The sequence below is a fragment of the Caloenas nicobarica genome, chromosome 3, assembly GCF_036013445.1.
Source record: "Caloenas nicobarica isolate bCalNic1 chromosome 3, bCalNic1.hap1, whole genome shotgun sequence".
NCBI lineage: Eukaryota > Metazoa > Chordata > Aves > Columbiformes > Columbidae > Caloenas > Caloenas nicobarica.
In genome coordinates, this window is record NC_088247.1 from 91,549,612 (window position 1) to 91,574,231 (window position 24,620).

The 24,620-nt window shown below is 35.6% G+C and overlaps 1 protein-coding gene across 2 annotated transcripts in view; it reads left to right on the forward strand.

The window, feature by feature from the left end:
• The window catches only part of BABAM2 (BRISC and BRCA1 A complex member 2), a 174,147-nt gene that overhangs the window by 59,085 nt on the left and 90,442 nt on the right, over positions 1–24,620 (forward strand). The window lies entirely within an intron of this gene.

Genomic DNA, 24,620 nt, shown 5'->3' on the forward strand with positions numbered 1-24,620 from the left:
ACTTTAGAAAGTAGGACTGTAGAGTATTGATGTGAGTTAGAAAAATGTATTTATTTCTTTGCTAAGAGGAAAAAAAAATAAAAACAAACAAACCCAAAAAAAACCTACCACCACACACACAAAAAAAAAGCTTGTGAAAAACCACCAACATGGAATAATTTGAGTTGAGGGGTTTTCACAGCAAGAGAGTCACTCTTTCAAGCAGTTACTGTGGAATCCTGTCAGATGGTCAATGTTACTATATTGAGAGAACACAGTGAGAGATCTGGGTTCCATCTTTCCTTTAAACTGCATGTCTGTCTCCTTACTCAGCTTTTTACTTCTGAATATTTGGGATGAACAACTACTTAATATTTAGCAGCTAATGTGCTGAGATGTAGATCCTATTACCTTTTCTTCATCTTATTGTTAGAACTGTCTTCAGCTATTGTTAGATCACAGTTGCAAACATGAATCTTCAGTGTTTTTCCAAATAAGATGTCTTCAGCTAAGAACCATGAAAATACAGGCAGGCACAACTACAATCTGACTGAAATTTTTGGTTGTAGTCTGACATTGGTATCCTGTGGTCTCTTTACCTTCTGTAGACTGTTTGCTGTTTTAGTAATGAGCTGCTCCTAACTTTCTCAAAAGCATCTAGGTATTTTCAGTGTGTTTCTGTGTTCATGGTAACAGCCCGTGACCCAACTGTTGCCTTTTATCAGGGCCTTCTCTAGTGACTTGATGGGAATATTTCGGTCAGATGTAAAAAGGTTGGCCAAGGCTTTTTCAGGAATTATGGCGCTGAGAAGCAGGATGCAGCAACAGGTCACCTGGACTGCAGGATAGCTGTGATTTCTTTCTGAAAGAGTCTGTGGGAAAAAAGGAGATTGAGAACATCTAATGTGAACTATCCTGTCAGAACTCCAAGTGCTGTATTTTCCTGGAACAATTTTAAATTGGTCAAGAATTTTAGGACATGTGCATACCTAGTATGCACATGTCACAGGACTGTCCTTTACCTGTGTTCAGCTTCTGAGGAAACTGCATGACTTGAAGGTTGGAAGGTGATATATGATTTATGTAACTGTCATCATGTAGGAACCCTGTCATAAAAAAAGATTCTATTTTTGTTTCTAAAGAGTAATGTTTTAATACATGATAGCATACTCCTCGGTCTGTAATTCCCTATCATGTTCACTAGAAATCTTCTACCTTCTTTAAACAAGGTTGATATATTGTGGATAAATCATCAGTGCTCCACAGCTGCTTCCTGGAGGGTTGATCACCCTGAGTACTGAATGATTCGTTAGTCTGAGGAAAACGTGTTTATTTGGCATGCATATATAGATTACGTGATGCGAAGAGATACGCACTGAAGTAGTGGAATCAAAGTTTCCCAGTCTACTTTTATTTTGACATTTCTAAAATCATAATGTCTTAGCTTTGCAGTTTTAAAAATAATGTATTTTTATATGTAGTAGCCTGGGTTTTTAAAACTACATACTGATTAAATCCTTAGCAGAAGTCTGCGTAAGAAATCTATGTGAATCGACAGATGAACTGTCTGTAGTAGGAAGGTGATGTGTAGTCTGGATGAGTAGCCACCGGAGAAGAAATGTTGTTATATTCCAGTAGTGTTTGTTGATGAAGGATGGTTTGACTCCGGCTCCAGTGTGGATTATGACAGAGAACGCTCTGTAGCAGACACGGATCCTTTGCCCCATTGCCTTTAGCTCCTTGCGTTCTGACATTACCAGCTATGTGAATGTCTTTTCATACGATAACAATATAAAGGCAGGTAGAATTGGAACTACTTTGTTGTGGTTGAAATAATTATCCTCTGACTACTCCAAATTCATAAAGCTATTTAAAAAAAAAAAATCTTATTTTTTTTAAGCTGTGCATGTCTGTTTTCTTTTTTTTTTTCCTGGATGAGACTTTTGACATAAATAGTGGGGTTTTTTGTTGTTTGTTTGTGGTTTGGTTTTTTTGGGGGGGGGGGGGGGGGGCGGGTAATAAAAATAATAGTACTTTATTTTCCATCATCTGGCCATCATGTTGGCTTCAGTGCTACTTGCTGGATTGTGGTACATGATAGAGCATTCATTGATACAGAGGAAATAATTGTCAATATATTATCCTGAAAGGTGGACAAGCAGTCAGTAATTGAAGTCTGTAGTGTATTAATAGCTCAATGTTTGAAGTATGGAATTTAATGTGCTTGAATTATGTTCTAGTCTGTTGCCAGCCTTATAGCGTGCAGTAGCTTCTCTGTAATGATTTGTGAAGCTCAAACCTGTGTTATACTTTCTCTGCCGTCTTATTTTTTTATGTTTAATTAATACTACTTGTATTAAAATCTGGTGAAATATTTAAAAACCATTGTTCTTGTCTCAGCAATCACTCCTAGTACTCCAATGATTTATAATGCTCTTCTGAAATTTTTATTGATATCAGTAGGTAATCACACTGCAAGTGTGACTGTAAAACTTTGAATAGTAAGCCAGTATTCAGGTTTGAGGATGTAAGCTGTGAGAACGGTCTGTAGTGCTACAAAGTCTTATGAACTGTTGAAAATACACCCCTGAATCGTAAGATCGTACTCTATAAACTCTGTAGTGATGGTGGTAAGAGTATTTTCCTCTCCCTATGAAGAATAAAAATTTGAAGGCATTACATAAGTTGGATTATTATGGACTGGAGAGGTGGATTTACCAGGTTATTTTAAAGATATTTGCTGCATTAAACTTAAAATTCAGTTCAACTGTGTGTGCATTTTAAGGAAAGTATGTGAGTATGTGAAGGACAGTGAGAATGATAAAAGAGCAATGCAGAGTACAATGTCTCTACCTTTGAATTCTGGAATTCTATTAAATGTTCTTCAGACATTATTTATTTTGAAATATAGTACCCCTTGTAGTAATGGCTGCAGAAGATAAATCTTTTTTCATAAGTTTTCTTGGCATATTCCTTCATATTTAAAGAAAATATATCATTCTTTATTTTCCAAGGTAAAGAACTATTGAAAAATAAATGTTAGCTTACAATGCAAAAGCACATTTAGGAAAAAATATCCATTCATATATTCTCCTTTACAAATTTATACTTTAATACAAAGATTTTGAATTAAATGTGGGCCTCTGTATCCACTTTTACTTTGTTTTGTTATGCCAATCCATTTGACATAAATGAATATTTTACGTGTTGAAACAACTGCAGAATCAAGCTTGTGTCTCAAAGTACTGCGAGGTTGATTACTAATCTTTCATTAAGGTTCTCTTATTTGACAAGAATGTGGCTTTGGCTCAGGAAAATCTTTACATCTGTATCTATTTACATTATACTTTCCCTTTTTTTGCAGTTGGATTTTTAATCAGCACATTCGTTTTGGCTTACACTGTTTTCTGTTGTTAGCAACATTTTAAACTTTTGCCACAGTATTTATAAATGGAAGTGTTCACTGTGCATACAGGTTTTGAGTCAGTCTCTAGTTCACATGGGTGCCTCTTTAGAAAATACCGTGTATGCCGCAGTAATAAGGAAGGTAATAGACTTAGCATCTAAAATACCTCACCCAAAGTTTGTTTTATTGATTTGTTCAGCTGTGGGGGCATATGTTGTCATAATGATAATTCATTAAATATCTCCAGCTCAGTAATTTACAAATTGTACAGGATTATATGGCTGTAGTATGATTGCACAGTATGAGTAAATTAAGAGTATGTTGCCAGTGATGCTGTTGAAAACAAGACATTTAGGTATTTTTCTTTTATTTCCATGTTTTTTTGATGTTTTTGCTGATTAAGATGTGCCCTGATTACCACCACCTTCTTGCATGTAATTTATAAGGTATTCATTTGTTTTTCTTATGTACCTGCTTGTTCTGCACTGGTGAACAGCTAATATCTGGACCAATTTAGTTATGATGCTGTGACCAGCAGCCTTCCAATAATTTCTTAATATTCAAGTGTGAAGAAAATATGCAAAGCAGACCTCATTTCTTTTTGTAAAAGATTTAAAAGATCTTTAAACTTGTGTTTTCTGAGGAGCTTTTTTGTGATGACCATTGTATTTAGTGCATATCTTTCAGAACCGAAACAACAGACATTGTCTAGACACATTGCCAGGGGCCAAACAGTTGTGTGTAAGACTGTCAATGGAAAAGGTTTATCTTCATGTTCAAATTGAAAGATAAGAACCTATTTGTGTTTTTCTTTACTGTGATTTCATCATTTAGAAGTCTGTTAAAAGACTTCGGTGCAACTTTTGTTTACAATGTGGACCAAATTCCAAGTACTGTGAAAAGACTGCAATACTTGTGTATGTTTGAGTAATCGGCTATAGTAGAGAACAAACAAAAGTCAAGTATAATATGCAAGGTCTAATGAGATGTTTTCCAGGCCGGTTTCTTTACTATTGCGATTTAGCAGTTTGATTTATTGCTGTTTAACTCAAAAACTTGAGCTAAATGTCCTGAAAAAGTATAATATTTTCTTTAGCTTTTAAACTTCAATTGATTTTGTTGGTAGCTGGCTAACCAAAACCTGATGTGTAGCGTCTTACGGTCACAAAGTCAATGGCAAGAAGGAATTCAGAGTCCAGATCTGACTGGATGTTTTTACGCTAGACTGTTTTGCACTGTGCTGGGCAGCAGTATATATTATATAACTGTCTTCCCTTAACGTACATATGTCTTCTATATTGGGCAGAATGATGGACCTGTACATCAAATGAAGCTTGTCATGACTATGGTGACAGCTGTCATTTTACCTCTTTTACAAACAGGAAAACTGGCTGTTTATAAGACTTGCAAGTAATCATGAAATAATATGTCCTTATCATAATTCACAATACTTTGACCATGCTTTCTATCGAGATCTTTTAGGATAATACATAGACTGCTGTTAATCATATGCTACTTATGATTTTGTGACAGAGGCGTAAAGTTAACTGCCTGAATTGTATTCCATAATGTGTTCCTTATCTTGAGCTGTATGTAAGCATTTGGAATAAACAGTTTAAATTTTAAAAGCAGATGTCAGTATGATATTCTCTAGATTGCTTCTTGTACCAGCATTAAATTACTTAAACAGAATATCAAATTGTCAAAGATTGTCTAGGACTCTTCTGTTAATAGTTTAAAGGCAAACTTTATAACATGCAATTATAATGAACTATTGAGATTTTAGATTAGAAGTGTGTCCATGCAAGTTAGTACTGGCAGAATAGTTTGTAGTGGCTGAAGCCAGTAAATTGTACAATCTAGACAGCGTGAAAATAAACATAAGCTGTGTGTGCAGAAGATGTTTATCAAGGAGAAATGTCATTGATATTTGTCTCTAAGAATCTTTCATTTTAGCCTGTGTCAAGAAATCTGTGATTTACTTTTGCTGTCCGCTTTTTTCATCAAAGAATACTAGATGAGGTTCCATCAAGGAAGTGTTGCTTTTCCTCAGTACGGTGGCCAGAGTCAGAGCAGCAGCCTGTTGCCAGAAGCACACAGACTCCAAGCAGGGGAGCTTGCATAATGAGTGAGGCCAAGTATAAATGAATTAATTAATTAATAAAAAGGTGTTCATGTCATGAAATGTCTCTGGCAGTTTAAGAAGTTATGTGGTCAAAAAAATGGTGACTTTTTTGGTGATAAAATATTTCTAAGTGTCTAGGTTTTTATAAGGACTTAAAAACATAAAATCTGTGAGCTGTAAAGGTTTGGGGTTTTAGTTTTGGCTTTTATTTAGCAGGATGTTTCAGTTGTCACTGTAGGTAAAAGTGTAAGATCTTACTTATTCCACTGTATAGAAGCATTGTACTCCTTAGCTAGTCTTTCTGCTGCAGTCTAATTATTAACCCAATAGAGCTGTTGCTTTGCCACAGAATCTATTGATTCTGACATTGGAGAGTTGAGAGTGGAGTGTTACTGCTGTAATTCAGTGAAGCTCCAGAAATACTTACAGAAGCTATGATTTAATTCATCATCCTTTCATGGTCTTATTCTAATATCTTCTGTGCACAAAGCAAGGGAAGCAAAGCCCTATAAAAGTATCCTTTATAATCAGAACATGTTACATTTGAGTTTTGTAAACTGATCGGTTCCCTTCATTCTCACTAAATTTTGTTAGTACAACTTTTCCACAACATCATGGTTTGTTTGTAGTAACTAATCACTAAAACCACATAAAACGTGTTAGTGTCAAGAGCACCTTAAGCTCCATGTGCTGAAAGCCAAAAGCAATTTCTAAAATCAGCTTTTTCTGTAATTTATTGGAAGATTTTGTTAATAAGATCTGTCAACTGGAACAGCTCATTCTGTACAGCTGATGATTTTTATAGGTTGTGATCTTAATATGAATCATAATCTCCCATCAACTGTATTTCTGATGACAGTTATATTTAAACATTTGATTTTTATCATGCAATACTAAAGAAAAGGATCACCACATCTTACTATATTCATCTCAATTTCTGTGAATTTTCCTCTAATTTGATAGAACTATTAATCTACTACTCTGAGATGAATAGAAATAGGTGGGGTTTTTTTAATTTAAGAAAAAAAATGAAGACAAACAGGTTGAAAAGAACAGCTTCTGAAATTTAAAAGCCTTTTTGCATCTGGTGGGAAAGTTTATAGACATGTTTTGTTGCGTGACTTGGTTCAGGTTTACTGCCTTGTTGGGGCTTGTAATTTGTACTGTTGCTTTACATTTGCGTTCTATGTGTTGCATAGGAAGAATGGAATTCAATAGCCGTAAAAATAATTGCAGGTTATTACATAATGATGGTGCTTGATTTATCTGTCGTGGTCCACCCATAGTATGTAGAACAAGCAATGTACAGTGATCTTAAAACGGGAAGAGGATCTGGGATATATTTTTTTAAAAAACCTTTTCTTTAGTTCCCTAGTGCTGTTTCTTCTTGTACGAAAAAATATTTGAAAAGTTGGTGAGAACGGAATATGAGCATAGTAATAATTTGTAAAATTCATTAACCAGCAAATCTGCGTTTGCAAATGTGAGAGTACATAAAGCATGATGGTAGGATGTTAAGAAGAATATTTCAGTGTTGAGCCCACAACTTCTTTCTACTCTTAAGTTTCTTCCTTAGGTCTCAGATCAGGGCTTAAGTCCTACAGCAGCTTATATTTTGAGGTTTTAAAGTCGGTTTTCTTTACGAAAGTGCCAGATATTTACTGTTATAGCGATTGGATTGGTTTAGTGTTTTGGGGTTTTTTTGTTATGGCTTTCAGATCACTAGATCACGTCTGTCTACTTAAGAGAGAAAAGTACTAACACAAATGTACGTCTGCATGATGATTTATATGATTCTTAGTTGTTCTTGTTTTCGATTCTGTGATTTGCACTGGTAACTTTATTAAATACACAAAATCCTTTGATGGCTGGCAGTCTAAAAGGGGGCTTTCTTTTTTTCCTTTTAATACGTATCTGAAAAATAACTGTATTACACTGCTCACTTTTACTTGGTTTTGTAGCTTCACTATTGAATCAGTTACTCTCAGCACTAAATATTAATGCTGTGAGGCTGGATGATCCATCATATTTTTGTCTAATTGATACTGACAATGTCATTGATCGTAATATCATGAAACATGAAATAATAATAATTAAAACCTCCCCCCCCACACACAAAAACCCAAACCAAAACACAAACTACCACCAACAAAAAAATCTTGGATGTTCTGGTGTTTTGCTTCCATGTTACCAGAAGAAAGCACAGCATTTTCTCCACTAATTGCTAATGAATAGTGTGCCATGTTTCTATCAAGCTCTGCATTTCTATAGTAACTTCTAGTTAGGAAAGTTGTTGCTTGTTTACATAAGGTGCATTTTGGTATTTTCTGTTTTAGAAGGAGACTTTAAATGGAGAAGGCTAAAAAGAAAGACTGTCTTGTCCAGCAGCATCTCAGTGAGACAATGAAAGAAAGATAAATAAAACTTAGACCTGTTGACTGTCTATTTCTGTTTTAATGATTTAAATGTTCGTGCTGGAACTTGTATGTCTTCTATGTGCTGGGACCTGCAATCATTGCAAACAGCACGTCCACAGGAGAGATGGGGCAGTGGAGAGGAACGTTAATTTGGCTTCATTGGAAGCAATTAGGTGTGCTCCTTAGGTCTTAACAGGTTACCAGAACATCAAAATTTGGGCAAAAAGAGGTTTGTGAACTAAATGTTAGTTTTCAATTATATAATGAACAGTCTGGAGTGCACAAACAGTATTTTAAGTATACCCACATAATATAGATGGGAAGTTCTTCTGCTGAAGGAAAATAGTGAAATGGAGTTAAACTAATAATACTGCTCCAACTCCTACCATTCTTTGTCGTTTTAATGATTTGCTTATTGGAGTTAGCTTTAGTAATAAACTGCTGAAATGTGTGCCCTTTTAATATATCTAAACATGTTTATATATTTGGAGATATCAGATATTCCGTATTTTACAGTAATGTCTTTTCTGGTCTAGAAAGATGTTAGACAATTGTGACTGATGTCTGGGCTAAAACTAATGACTGACTGATGGTATGTAAATAATCAGCTACTCATTTGCAAGAACCCCGAGGACAATGTGGTGGTTAATAAAGAATAAATGCGCTCGTTCCAAATTATTATTTTCATTGTTTAGCGTTTATAGTGTGTCCTAGATGAAATCATTAATTCTGTCTCATTTCACCTAGACTCATGACTTTTTGTAAGTAGTAAATCTTACTTAATTTCCATACTACTGTTGTTAAGTTATTATATTGGCTCTTGACATGTAGGTCAAATTATATGCAGGTTATCGTTTTGACGTACATATAGGTATTGTCTCTTTTTATCTACATAGGGTAGATGATAACAGTAACTGAGCATCTCACAAGTTCTTATTTAATATATTGTTCAGAATAGATGTGACATATGGAAAAAACCTTCTGGTTTTTTAGACAGAACTTGAAGCATGGAGGTATTAGGTGTATACAAATTTGCAGTGGAATCCTGAGCCGTGAGTAGAGAGCTTGTCCAAGGCTCTCACCAGAATGTTGCTCTTCCTCTTCCTTCTATAACCTTCGCAATTCATCACGGTTACGATGAACAGTCATTCAGGTCCAGTGCATTTTGGCACATTTTTCTTGAAGGAATAACAAGCTGCTTCTGTCATCAGGGAGAGTTGTATGACTTCAGAGTTGTTGGAGAATTTTCTCTTAGGCCGTTTTTCCACTATTATGGATTTTTATGTTGTCTCTCCTTTAAAATTCTTTACTGTTCTGGAGTGTCTTAAGCACCTGTTGATTTTAGTTATCATGGATACCTCTTAACATTTGGACCATAACTTATAAGATGTTATATTGACTCATATAAATCACCTTTTCTGTTGGAAAATTGTATGCTGCTTTTTTTCCACACCCAACAAACGGTATAGTTCAACAACAACAAAACTCCTCCTAGCATTAAAAAGACTGGGGCTCAGAGTTCCAGCTATTGGTGCAAGCAACAAAAAGCATTTGGGTTCCACTTCTAAAAGGAACGAGATGCTCCCTATGTGCCACTGACTTCAGTGGCAATAAGCTCATTAAAAGTACACAATATTTCTCAGAATCAGGCTCCTGTCAATATGTTACAGAGCTTGATGAAATTGAGTGTGTCTCTGATGGTGCTTAGAACTTCTATGATACTTTCCTTCCAAAGTTCACAGAGCCCAGCTGTGTTCTGTATGAAAGAAAAGCACTGTAACTGCTTCACTGTTTTTAAAAAAAAAAAAAAAAAAGTTGAGAAGCAAATAAATGACAGAGCAATGAGTAGAGTACATGAAATCTGGCTTGCTTACTGTCTGACAGTCCTCTCTGGGTGACAAATACCTCAACTAAGATACAACTTTAATCTTATATTCTTTACACTGTTTCATCTTAGCTTACAAGTGGAAAATTTCTAGGTAGAATTTAGTTCTTTACATATCCATTTTGTTTTATGCATATCATGTATTTTGACAGTGTATGTAAAATGCTATTAAAATGGCAGTAATTGTTCTGTGTAATTAACTTTGACTGCACAAGAACTACTGAACATTAACTATTGCATTAAATATTCATTTTTAAATGGCAACTCAAGCTACTTTTGCAAGTTTTTGTTTGTTTTGTTTGTTTTTTGTTTGGTTTTGTTTGTTTAAATTGGAAACCATTGTTGAAACTTTATTTCAAGATGTGAAAATTAGTAGATGGATACTGGGTAATGAAAAAGACTTATTTAGAGCAGGCAGTGTATTTGGAGTAAAGATCAGTGACCAGGATTTATGCAACTTGTTTGGTAGAAATAAAGGACTGTGGTGCTAATAATGTGAAACTTTACGAATGCCTGCTTTATGAGCTCTCCTAAAACAAAAGAAATGTCGGAACAAAATTACCAGAGGGATTCTTCTGTTTGCAATAGCAAACGTTTTATGAGAAGCTGGGTAACTGAATTTGTAATAAACAAGACTGGCATTTTATGATTGTGTTCTTGCAGCATCAGTTTTACTGTATGGCATCAACTTATTAACTAAAATATTATCTCTTTTTTGTTTACCACGTTGCCAGTTCCTTCTTGAAAAGACGTGTGATCAAACTGCAGCCCAGTTTACAGGTCTTCAGGCAATGATAATATCAGATTTAGGAGACTATACCTGTTAAAGCAACTTGGAGGCATATATTATCTCTCTGACTCATGGGAGGCAGTATTGCAGTATGCAGAATTATTTTTCCTTGGCTTCCTTATTTATCAGTTTTGTGAATATAACTGGATAAATTTGCCCCTCCTAGAAAAATGGTATAGAAAGATTTATGCCAGTGATAACAAACCATTATCACTCTTATCAAAAGGTAACTGCATATGAATAAACAGTATATTAATAAAATGCTTCAATACTAAATAAAAAAGAAGCAATAGCACTAAAAAGGTAACTTAATAGAAAAGAACTGAGAATCATTGGAAGTAGTAAGAAAAAAGATCCATATAGGATTGAAAAAAATTACATTCTATTAGGTTTGGAGGGATGCATTCCTGGGAAACTTGGAAAACTGTAGTAGTGATCTGTATAAATAGGATGTACAAAAAAAATTAAGTTGCCATGCAGTTCAGCAAGACAGAAGGTAAGTCTGTGCTTAGTAAGACTACTTTGATAGAGCAGAGTGATATATGTGCAGTCTTCTGGCACACACAGATGTAGCTTTTAAGATTTTAAGTAAAACAACCAGATTTGTGAGCAGTAGAAATGTTGAAGCTTCATTTCATACAGGTTGAATCCCTTGTCTCCTTCAATCTCTATGCTGTGCCATTGTGGTTCTCCCACATAGCAATTTATCAGGTGAGAAGATGGGAAACGTGTTCACTGGTTGACCCTCAGTTGCTACCATTCATAGCAAGCTGAATTACCTGTTGCAATAACAGGGTAATCGGTTGTCTGTCTCCTTTACCTGACTGCTGTTCTTCATATAGCTTTTATGAACTTAATTATCTTTGAGACTAAAAACAGGTTGGAGAAAGGAGGGGAGAGAGTAGGGAGGCATCTGAAAGTGTGCTCACATATGCACTGAGTCTGAAGCCAAATAAAAGGGAAAAATCATTACAATGTGTGTACATTAAAATGAAAAACCTGGTGACGTTAAGAAGTTTTTCATCATCCAAAAAGTTTTAAAACAATTTTACTCCAGTGGAATGAATGTCCAAGTAGAATATTTCCACTTGGTTAGCGCTGAGACATTTGGTTGAATTTGTTTGTAAACTCCTTCTTGCAACCTAACTCTCTATCAGTGTTGTTTAAATTGATTTGAAAATGCCTATCTAAGGGATTGTATATTTTAAAAATAAATCTTTAAGTGTGGTCAGTGCAGGAACATTAGTGGTAGGTCAAGCTGCAGCTGGTTTTCTCCTTTCTCCACTGAGTTGTTCATCACTTACTGTGAAGGAAGCCTTCCCCTTCACATGAGCTAAAAGAATCAACAGTAAGTTTTCAATATGAAGACAACTTAACAGCTCATTTAATATGCAAAATCTGTTTTGTGGTTGGACAGAAAAAGCAAGAGTCTGAGTTTGTAGAGAAAGATGAATAATCTCTGTATCACCATATTAAGGCAATTTTTGAAGGTACTATCAATTAAGATATTTACAGCTGTACAAAACACATTGGAGTGTGCTTTTTGAATTGCAGAGAAAGAATGGAAACAAGTCTTATCTGTTCATCTTTGTTTTAATTTCGGATTCTTTGAAAAATACAATGAAAAAGATTCTTATTGAGATAAATATATTGGAAGCTTACTGCATGTAAACTTTTGAAAACACTAGTTTGAAACTTTCACAGCATTGTCTCCAGATATTTACTTGTTTCTCCTGTACCTGAGTGCATTCAGATCCTTAGAAAATTACTACATGGAGGACAAAGTATGAAAATGCTTGGTTTATTATTTTTAAGTAAACAATTAGTTCGGGACTGTTTACTTTTTTTTTATGCAGCCATTAATTGCAAACCAGCTTCTAACACACTGAAAACTAGACAAATACACAGCAAAGCATTTATCAGTGCTGATTGAGAAAGGAATATTCAAAAATTGACAAAAATACCTTGACAGCGTCCTGTTAAGTAACCATCTGCAAATATATTAATGCCATTGTTTTAATAGACTCCTTTCTTGATTAATCAATGACCTTATTCTCTTAAGCATATCTGTCAGGACATGTCTTCCTAACAAATCTATTCAGCCTGGAGCATGTAAGGCATCATCCTCATCTTCAAACTGTGTTAAGTCAAGAAAATGTTGTGGTAACGTGGGCATCACTTGTCCAAGAACATTAAGAACCTTGGTGAGGATCTTTTTAACCATAAAAGGATGTGTGTTATGCTTTCTTGTTTGGTAGAAGTCGGAAGGGAGTGAAAAAAATACAGAAGGAATTTTTATTACAGAGAAGTATTTCCTTGCAAATAGTACATGAAGGAATACAGTGTCTGAAAAAAGATTTTGTTGGCAGGAGAAGTAGTAGTCTGAACTACATATTGTTGCTGATAAATGTTTTAACTATAGATGAACAATGTATTTAAAATTCAAATTTGTCTAACAGCAGAAACATTAAAAGTTCACTTTTAGACACCTACATATTTTTTATCTGCTTGTGTAGATCTTTCTCTGGGTACTAGGCCTGATTTACAACACCTTGGCCCACCCCCATACCTAGAGACTGTTACCAGTTGCAGGTGTTTAGAAGCTTGCCTGTAAAATGAAGAAAAAGTAAATGAACTTGGCATTGTGTGGTTTTTTAGGAATTTGCGTATGAAGAGTTTTTCAGAGCTATTCCATCCTGGTGGTGTACCAGTGTAATTGTTAGCAAGATGTTTGTTTATTGCTCTTCAATATGTTTTGTATTTCTTTTGAGAACTATGAGAAATTCCTGGATATTTATACTATTTATGGTGGGAAAAATGATACATTTTATTTTAAGATCATGAAATCATAGAAGAAGTTCAAAAGTCAATGTTGACTTCTACGCTCTTCAACTTGCATTCCTTTTTTAAAAGTATATTTCCTTTTTAAGTTTAGCAGTATTAACAAAAATCTTAATCTCAAACTCACCTTTAGTGACCAGAACTGTTGAGCATGGTAAGAGGAAAGTATGCTGCTCCCTTTTGTTTCCATTATGCTCCATTTTGTTTCCCTAAGCCTAATCCTACACATAAGTATGCAACACGTCATTAACTGTAGACTTTGAATGTTTCTGAGATTCTGGGGAAAAAAAAAAAAGGCATACTAATATCTTCAAAGCCTCTGCCGTGAGTGTCAGTGTCTTTTCTTTCCATATCTCATGGTGATAAAGCTGCTTTTCAGCATGAGGACTGAGAAGCACAAGTTTTATATTGTGTTTTGATTTCTACAGAGGTTCTTAAAGAGATTCAGTGTGATGCTGAGAGGACAAGTCACACAATCTCTTGGGTTTTCATACGTAAAATAAGGGGGAAAAAAATTCAAAACTTCTTAATGACATACAGTTTCACATTGGTACAATGTTTTGTTTCTTTATTGCAGTCTTGTTTCTATAACAAATTATTGGTTATCCAGCTATTCCAGTGGTTTGAAAGCATTTACATGCTGAAAAGGCAGGTAGACATCTTTTCAATGAGTGCGTGTGTGCCTAATACGTGCTTGTAAAGAGTGCTGGGGGGGGGGCGTTTGTTGTTTTTGTTGTTGGTTTTCTGTGAAGGACTGGGAGCATGCGAGTGAAGTTTTCTTATTTCTTCTGTTTTGTTTTCCTATAGTATGTTTTGTAGAAAGTTAGATGTATTGCAAATATAAGATTTTAAATCTAGATTTCAATTAATAAAATTACACCATTGCCATATAAATTCTTGGAATGATGATATGGCCTCACTGAATCTTCCTTCTCAGTTTTCCTTACACAAATACTGAAAATAATAGTACAGTTAATCAGTGTAACTGATGATTTAGTAATGAGAATAAAGTTACTTGCATTTGGAAACAAGGAATCTGTAATACACTCAACTGTCATAAAAAGTGGTTGATGTTTACCTTTAAACCAACGTTTCGGCTGGAGTGAAGAGCAAGTGTGTGTATCATGATTGGTGGGTTTTCTTCCCTGTGTTGCAAAGAAATATTCATTACACTTCATGTCGTGGGAAAAGGACTAGCTAGTAGATTCATTTCCCTGTGTTTGTGTTAGAAAGAAGAGGAGGTTTATGGAAAGTGATCAAGGCAAGAAGTATTATGACTCCTGTTCTGAAACCAGTTGCATGCAATTTTTTAAAAACAAATATTTGAGATGCCTTTATAGAGGGCTCGTGTAATGGCCTAGTTGGTGGAATTTGGGCCAATCAAGAGATAACCGAGTTTTTTATCCTATGAGGTGTGTTCTGAAGTCAACAGGAACATGATCAGAGAACTCTCTTCATAAACATAGATTTTCAAACCATCTGAAATACGAAGGGTAATTACATGGCATTATATTTAAAGGCCTCTTTGTATTATATGCTTGTTCTGTATTTCAGAGGGATAAATATATACAAGAATTGTGGGTGTGTCAAAGCAGCAAAACTGGTTCAGACAGGTAAAAGCATTTGAAGTGATGTCTTTGCACCATTAATAGTTTTGAGTTGGTCTCAATATTTCTGCATCAATATTATGAATCCTGTTTTCAGGGATTTATTACTCCTATAAATGCATCAGGATGAAATTTGGCTCATCAGACACATTGCTTTTTCATTCTTCTATTAAAAACATTTTATGCTGGCAGTGATAGCTGTCTGATACTGGAAATGCTTCTGCAACTTGGAATTTTTTCTTGTTGTTCATGAAGCAGTCAGTGATACTTAAAGGAATTAAGATGAATAGGCTTCCTTTCTGCTGCATTGAGGGAGAACTTTGCAGTCAGGATCTAGACGTTTGGAAATACTGAGTTAAGGTTATAAGATGAAATTTTATATATAAATAAGAATCTTTATAAATAAGATTTATAATCTTTATAAATAAGATTTATTTATAAAGAATCTTTATAAATAAATATATAAATAAGAATTCTTATATAAATAAGAATCTCTACCTTTTAAAATTGGGAAACAGGTTTATGAAGTTCTGCTAGGGTCAGGTAGTGACAGAAGAGAAATAGATTCTGGTAGTTGTGATTTTTAAGCCATTGAGTATCAAATACAATAATTACTTTATCTGCTAATTTAGTTGTGGCTGTCAACCTAAATTTAGTATAATATTTATTAATAGGTGAGTACAAGCTGCTCCGTGTGCTAATCTTTGTCCATTTGAGTATTTGTTTATCATGGTTGAACTTTACGCAATTTAAGGAGCTGTCATTCAGTAGATATTTTTAAATCTTCAAGTAATATCCTTTGATACAGCAATGTTGAAGGGAGAGAGGAATGAACAATTTTATTAATTTCTACCAAACTGAAGTCTTGAAATAATTGTTTTAAACATTAAGTATTGTTTTAGTCATAGGAGATATTTTAAATGCTGATTTAAGTATAGTTTGAATTGCTACCAACAGCTTAAAATGTGTGTATTTATGAATTTAGGATTGCAAGTGTTTTGCATAAGTACTTTGCAAATGCCTTTGTACTGCTTTATTTAAAAAATTATTTACTGGCAGTTCAATGTGTCAAAATGAATCAGAAGACAGTGGAAATGATATTATAATCTACCCACGTGAGCAGTGGCATGCATCGAATTTACATAAAATTAAGTAGACTTTCAGTGGTGAGACTTAAGTGTCGTTCTCTTCTTGCCTTCATTGGTAAGTAAGCGCGTAAGCCTTTAGATGTAAATGGCAACTCAAGCTGTTGTGGTGTCAGGTTGATCAAACCAAACCTGAGTTTAGGAATAGCCTTAGTTCTTTATGTCTTCCTCTAGCTACCCTGTGCATGATCCAGCACTCTATGAAAGAAATTATTTATGGAATTTTATTAGGATACCAGCTATCCAATACACAAGCATCGGTGTTCCCTGTGCTGAGTTGGCTGTGCATCATGTCGCTTATCTACCACGTCACAACAGTAAGTTGTGGTCCCATTCATTGTCCTGGATAATGCATTTTACCTATAATTTATTTTCTGAAAATATGCCACATCATATTTCATAGGAAATTAATGGAAAATTCGTGGACTCTTCCTAGAAATTAACTTCTATAGCATGAAGGCTCAACAGAATATTTCCTCTTATTTGCCTATTTAAAAATCTAATCTGATATAGTATCTGTGATCTTCAAAGGAAGTTTCTATGTTCTTGCCAATTAGTCTGCCAGTGGTTTTTGTATAGTCAAGTTAGCAGGTCATGAAGTATGGGCATTTAGAGAAAGGTCTCTTCATGTAAGTGTAGTGAAACGGAAGGGTTTCTCAGAGTTGAAGAAGGGACTATATTATTCATGTTAGTGAACAGCACACTGGAATATTTTATTTGAAGTGAAGCAAAGAGGAGACAGTGGCTTACTCTAGGAAACATTATTTTAAGTGTAGTACCTTTGCTACAGTCTGATAGTAAATGTTCTAAGTGGGTAGGCATTCACCAACCTAAGTGGTATGAAATAAAGTCTTCAATAACATCACCTTAGTTTTCATCAACAAGCAATAAGAGAACACTTCACCTACTTTGTTCGTAGAATACATTAGAGCCTGATGAGAGTTAGAAATGGCTGTGCCCACTCTGTCATTCTCATTTCTCCTTCCCCTAACAGATTTCTAGTTTTTCTGTTTCCAAAAGTAATTTCATTAATGGAAGAATAATCTAAATTCTGTTCTCTCCTACCTACAGAGTACAATTTTTACATTCTCTGAATCTTTACTGTTCAGACTTACCTGTGGTTTTGTTTTAAACTTTCCTATAAATCAAGGTAACATTTTGTCTTAAACTGGTTTCTTGGAAGGTGAATGGATGACTTTTTCTGAGGAGCTATGCAAACAACAGGTATTTCTCCGTCAGTCTTAAATCTCCACTATCTAGGCTTACTGGACCGTATGTACAGCTTATGATAGACTTCCTGAAAGTACCTGTGGTAGTCATCTTAGCCGTCTATCTGCCTGTACAACAACATACACTTTCTCAAGAGTGGCTTTTCAATTGGAAATAACAACCTCTAGAAGGAACGGAGTACTGCTGACATCCTCTGAACATATTTCCTTGAAGGAATTCTTCATATATTTTTACATAAAGGTCTTACCTACCATATTTTGGATAAATCACAGTGATCATTTAGCTGTAATGTTAGCTTGGTTTCCTAAGGAAATGAGGCATCAGTGGATGCTGGAAAGCAGCTCTGCAGAGAGGGATCTGGGGGTTCTGGTCGATGGCAAGTTGAACATGAGCCAGCAGTGTCCCTGGCAGCCAAGAGGGCCACCCGTGTCCTGGGTGCATCAAGCCCAGCATTGCCAGCCAGGCAGGGAGGTGATTGTCCCGCGCTGCTCTGCACTGGTGCTCTGCACTGGAGCACCAGGTGCAGGTCTGGGTGCCACAGGATAAAAAGGATATAAAGCTACTGAAGTGTGTCCAGAGGAGGGTTACGAAGTTGGTGAAGGGTTTGGAGAGGAAGGCATATGAGGAGCTGCTGAAGTCACTGGGTTTGTTCAGCCTGGAGGAGACTGAGGGGAGACCTCACAGCAGCTCCAGCTTCCTCAGAAGGGGAGGAGGAGGACCAGGCACCAAACTCTTCTCTTTCGTGACCAATGATAGAACCCGAGGGAACAGCAGGAAGATGTGCCAGGGGAGGTTTAGGTTGGACATGAGGAAAAGGTTCTTCCCCCAGAGGGTGGTGGAGCACTGGAACAGGCTCCCCAGGGAGGTGTCACAGCCCCAAGCCTGACAGTGTTCAAGAAGAGACTGGACAAGCCCTCAGACACATGATGTGACCTGTGGGGTTGTCCTGTGCAAGGACAGGAGTTGGACTCGATGATCCTTATGGGTCCTTCCAACTCAGGACATTCTGTGATTCTGTTGTCTGAGTGTGTCTGTTCTGTTTTCCCCTTTTCTCAAATAACTGTACCTCACCTATCAGTATGCTCTACAGTGAAACTGGCTATGGCAAGGAATGCCCTTCAGTTAGTTCCTTTTCTTGTTCTAGGATAATTTGTTGTGAGAGCTATAAAAGTGAGTTAATTACAATACAGAACAAACAAACATTAGGAAAAAAAAATGGGATGTTTCGTTTTGTCTCTGGACTTTCCTCGTATCTTTATACATCTGCCTTCCAGATGGTAAAGACTTATGAAAGGGACTGCTCCTCTTTTAACAATAGAGCATCAAACACGTGGTTGCCACAAAACCAGTTATTACAGTGCAACTAACAATTATAGTAATCTTGTGAAGATGAAAGTTTTAATGTAAAGCATCTTGGAAACCAATTTCATAGATACGAAAATACCTGCAGAGAATATTTCTTAATGTGGGAACACTGTCCTTGATTAATGCAGTGGGGTTTAAACTACTCTCAGAACAAATGAAATTTTGGGGGCAAGAAAATAGATACAAATCTGTAGGTATTGACTAGTCCTAGTGGAGAAGGATATGTGTTCTATATTTATTTAGAACAAACAAACAACCACTTACCATATGTGCATCAGTTTGGACATGGGGTAGCCTTAAGACAAATGAGTGTCAAGTAAGTGCAGTTGTTCTGAGTAAAAACCAAAACAAATGTGTTTAAGTAACCAGCTTGTATAATATTTCAGGCTGAAGAGATTCAAGCAATTGAAGCTTCTGTTTTTAGGAAGATCACATATGCCATGGAAATAGAATAAGAAATATATTAAAAAAACCCCCCACAAAGCAAATTTTAAAACCTTTATAAAAAGTCCTTCAGTTAGTTTAGAGTAGTGAGGAATTGAATGTGGAGGAAGACAAAAGGAAATGACATGCTTTCTTTAGAGGAGAGAAGGAAAATATTGACACTTTCATGTAAGTATAAATATTGCCATTGATAAAATTTGGAGTGTTAAAGCCTAGCTGAAGAGCAGTTTCAGAAGTAGATCTGTTGGAAAACTGGAAGACTCTAGAAGTTTTCATGTTGATTGACATAGAGTATAGGGGCTTACAGGGAGCCAGGACAGTGGTTATTTCCAAAGAATATTTAACAATTTCTATTTAATATTACTCAAAGTGCCTGGGGACCTATCAAGAGAAATTAAAGCTTAATTTAGACAGAGTTTTCTGGACATTACTGTGCTGCCAAGTATAAGCAGAGGGAGGAGTAGCTTCTCTTGCAGACCAAGCAGTTAATGATGCTTTATGGAGAGGGAAAAGTCTGGAGTTTCATAGTTAAAGAGAAGTTTGTGTTCATGACATGAGTAACTGTCTGGGCTGAAAGGTCAGAAGTTGGCAAGACTGCAGTGTGGATCCCAAATGAAGCAGCAAAAAAAGGAGAGGACAGAAGGATCTTCTCTTCTGTTTCATTTAAGCTAATTACTGCAGTGGCCGTCTGGTAACTAGAGCATAACTTTTAAAAGGACCTGTGTACATACATACGTGTGTGTGCACCTGCATATGCCATGGGTGTATCTAAGGAGCTTATCATTGTGATGATAACATTGTGCAAAGGAAGGTGAAGATTAATAAATTGGCTTGTTTTCTCTTGAAATATTATCTTCTAACCTACTTAGCTGTGGGGCACTTTGCCATGGATTGCAGCTAGTGCTGTTTCTTGAATTGTTTGAAACTAATCTAAGCAAAATACTGTATATTTTATTGTAGCAAACAGCTACACCTTTAAAAGCAGTACCCAGCAGAAGTAAAACTGAGGATCCATTCCCAGTGTATGTAACTCTATGGAGCTGTATTTAGATTATAAAATGAAACCAGTTTGAGTTGAGGTTGTATTTCTAGTTGAAGACTGATTAGTTTTCCCGGATTTACTGTTTTCAGTGATGCTAGGATTATGGCAACATTCATTTGATTTAAAGCTTAGACAAGTATTGAGTGTAACCATAAATTTATAACAGTTTTTGAAATAAATCATTAAATTGATGATTTGTCCTTGCTTTTACAATGAAAATGTAGATAGATTTAGTTGAAGAAATCAGGTCTATTATAATTGTCATTTAAACATGAGTTGTTATATTGCTAATGAACAGCATATAACAGAAACATATGGCTGTTGCTTCTCTAGCAGAATTTTTAGTTTAATTCCATGGCTATATAGTCTGCAGTACTGTGAAGTTAATACAAAGGAAGGTCTGTTGTCTGCGTAGCTGTAAAATAAAAATCAGATCGTGTTGGGTTTCAGTATCAATGCCTAGCAGTTCCTTTTATTGTGATGACAAAAAAAAATATTCACACTCTCCATGGATAGCTCCTCATTTTTTTGTTGAAATACAGCCTATTTCTGTTATTAGGTTCAGTTTTACTTGGTAAGTTTTTCGTATTCCATAATACTTTACAAGACCTTACATTATTAATAGAACTGTTTCTGGGATTACCTATGTGATGTTTTTTCTGTATTGCTGTTTCAATTATGACTCTACAAAGAATCAGAGTCTCCTGGTAGATCTTAAAAAAACCATATTGCCACTAGTTAGTGGTTTTGTTTAATGAATTCAGTTTTAATTAGAGCAGGCTTTTAGACAGCTTTATCTCATGGGTAAAACTTGAATGTGTTCATGGTTGAAGCAGTGTTTCTCAGCTTCTTTATTTGAAGCTAGATGTGAGATCTAGCTTTAAATATTTTGATCAACCCTTCTCATTCGTATTTTCTATTTCCAAATAAGTATTAAATAGAAATTGAGGTATTGAGTGGTTGTAGGGGTTGAGGCAGAGTGTTCATGTAGATGGTTTTCTTCTGTGACTGCTGTGGAGGTGCATACAAAGTGAAATCAAGTGTGCCAAAATTTCAACTATTCGTAATATTCAGAAAATAGCAAGATAGGATAGGCTGCTAACATTATGTTTGGACCCCAGAAGTAAAAGATGAGACACATTTTATTTCTAGATAAACACAATTAAGTAAAAATAGAAGAAATTTTGCACGTGAGATGTCAAGATGGTAGAAGCAATTTCACATAGGCTTGAAAAAAGCAAGTTACTGATGGTGGAAAGATTAATTAGAAAAATTGACCTGAATTTGGCAATGTTAGAGAATTCCGAGAATGCATGTGACTTGAATCTTCCCTCTCCTTGATGCTTCAAATGCTATTGACTACAATTTTGCCGCTGATAAACACAACTGTTTTGTGAATAGCTTCTTAGAAAAGGCTCAGTGGTTTCAGACTTGGAGCTTGCTAATGTACATAGGAGTCTAAATATTGTTATTTAACATCACTGTTTTTAATATGTTGGGGTTTTGTTGTTTGTTTGGGTTTTAACAATGACATCTCAAGTAGTGGCTTGTCTTTTTTTTTTTCTCCTGACAGTTACTTTGGTTTCCTTATGCCATTTTATTTTTAAGGTGATTTCCAAATCTGCAGTTTTAGTAAGCTCTTTTTAAAATTCTTAATCTTTTGTCCCTAAGGAAGCATCATAGTGGGTCCCACTTTAGGTGCACATATACCACACAAATTAAGGGCTACATTCTTTTTCAGCTGATGCCTGTAGAGGAACTGAGGTTCATGAAGACGTGGGAAGTCAAAGGGTTACTGTTGTCTGTCAGTCCGCTCTAACTGTCCGTAACAGCAGGATGGAACCTAATGAACAACCGTCCCACAAATCCCATCAGTTATGAAGTTTGAACATCAAACCTGCATTATTTCAGGAAACTTCTGAAAAGAGCGTAGTCTTTAATTTCTTAAATTCATTGTTTCAAAGAAAAAAAAAAAATCAAAAGCTCTCTCCCTATAGGTCAGGGTAAGAAACTTCCAATTCAAACTCAGTTGTCACAATTGAAGTCTTGCTTGTGTGTGATGACATCATCCTCCTTGCCAAAGAATAATGCTCAGTTTTATGGACAGAAAGCTGAATATTAACCAAAACCAGAGTGTGTTCTGCGCTGTTGATGTGCACATGTTGGGATGCTGTGCTGAAGCTGTTAAGCATATGGAAGTGATTTTGGGCCTTGTGAGAGCATTAAAAGTTGAATTAGATTTACAGAAAATTATCCCTTGAACCTTTGAACAGATGATATGCAAAAGTGTCAGGAAAGCCTTCGCAAATTGAAGGGTAATATCAATATTAGTGGGCTTTGAACCTGCATTTTTTTCATTAAAACACAGTTCCAGATGCTGTAAAAGAGTTTAACAATACTTCTCTGAGTTCTTTATCCCAAGTTGGTGATGGATGCGCTAACGGATGAGATTAGGGGAAGAGATGTGGTGATCTTTTTCTGAGTCAGTAATCAGAGAGATCTCAGTGATGGAATCAGTCTTTCATCTGGAAATATGTGATGTATTATTCTAGCAACTACCTCTTTAATCCATTGGGACCACATCTGAGTTGCACGCCCTGTGTTTCAGGCACTGTCTTGGGCAAGGTAAACAACAACAGATGAGTCAACCTTAACCTGAGCAGTACAATGAAGCACAGGAGTTACTGTCTCATGCTATAAGTTCCAGAGACTTGTCTTGACACAGAATGTGACTTGTCTACCATGTATAAAACAGGCTGAATGTGAATTTTTCCTCACATTATGCACCCAATTTACATACAAGTATAGATGTCAACTCTGAAAGTTGAATGTTTTAGCAATTTTTGACTAATGCAGCTTTTCTCCCTCATCTGAGCATCCTGCTTACCACCTGTAGCAGGATCCACCTTCACACAAATGTGAGGAAATAAAGCTGTATTTCTCTCCTTACTGGAAGAATTTTTTTTTTTACAGTAATGGGTTCTTACTCTTTGACATCTGTGCACATATACACTTGTGTGCATGATTAAACCAAGCATTTAGTTTGTTGGAATTATGCATGTTCGTAAATAGGACTCTAGGGGACAGGATGCTCCAACTTGCATATTCTTTGTAAAAGCAGAAAATGCCCCACACAGACACATACTCTTTTTTTAAGATCCAGTAGACATAAATGTAGGATAACAGAATTCTCTCAGAAAGAAATATAAGTATTATGCACTTAAAATAGAAATGCATTATAACAGTTTGTGAATCAAAAGTGCTGTGAACTTTAACAAGAAACACCCCTGTTATTCTCAGGAAACAGCAGTTGACAAAACAACTCATAGCAGCTAATACTTCTGATATTGGCACCTACTTTTAAAACAAAGGTTCCATATTTTTAAATCAGGTCAGCAATACTAAGCTACAATGGTGAAAGACCACTGAGCAAGGATAACTTTGTTTGCTTTCACCTTACACTTTGATTATTCACTTTTTCATCTGTGAAATCTTGTTGGTACTTCCTGGTTCACTGAAGATCTGTCTCAGAATATGGCTTTATGCTGGCATTCTTGTTGTGACCCATGTAATCTATAGTATTTCTGATTCTGCAGAGGTATCCACTGAACCAGGAACATATAAAAATATGTGGAGAGTGTGGGAAAAAGCTTTTAATAAAAAGTTGGATTGATTTTAAAAAATAAACGCTTGTGCTGACTTCCACCACAACATGGCTACAGAAATACTTATCATAGATATTTGTTTTTCACTGTATTTTAACTTCTAATCTTTTTTTCTTGTGAGATTTATTAATTGTATCAATGAGCCATTTCATGGTCTTTAAAAAAACTCCCAAGTTCTCACTGGTGTCAAGCTGTCTTAGCTCGATGTAGCTCTGTATATATTCATTACAGTCTTCCCAAAAATAATTGTTCCTCTGAATCTTCTTTCAATCGTGAACCCTCAATACTAATTCATTCATTTATTTGTTTTGTCAATTTACATACCTAAAATATATATTCCGTGTATAGAAAAGCTGTATTTGGAGATTAGAAAGTTGTCTTGGCAGGAAAATGGTTTTATTTCAAACTATATTAATGATCTGTTTGTACTCTAGATAACTGCTCAACATTTATTAGCAGGTCTTGTTTCCCAGTGGACATGAGGTGACTGCTCTTTGGCCTCTGCAATGACATTACTATTTTTAAAGAGGTGAGAAATCAGTAAAATGAGAGAGAAGAAAGCAAATACTGCTTTCTGAGTAAGTTATAGTCCAGTCATCTGAAGAGGTGGCTGGAGAGTTGTCCCCAAATCTTTTTCTGGGAAAGCAAGCTTAAAAACATAGGGCTTAGCTTAAAAAAA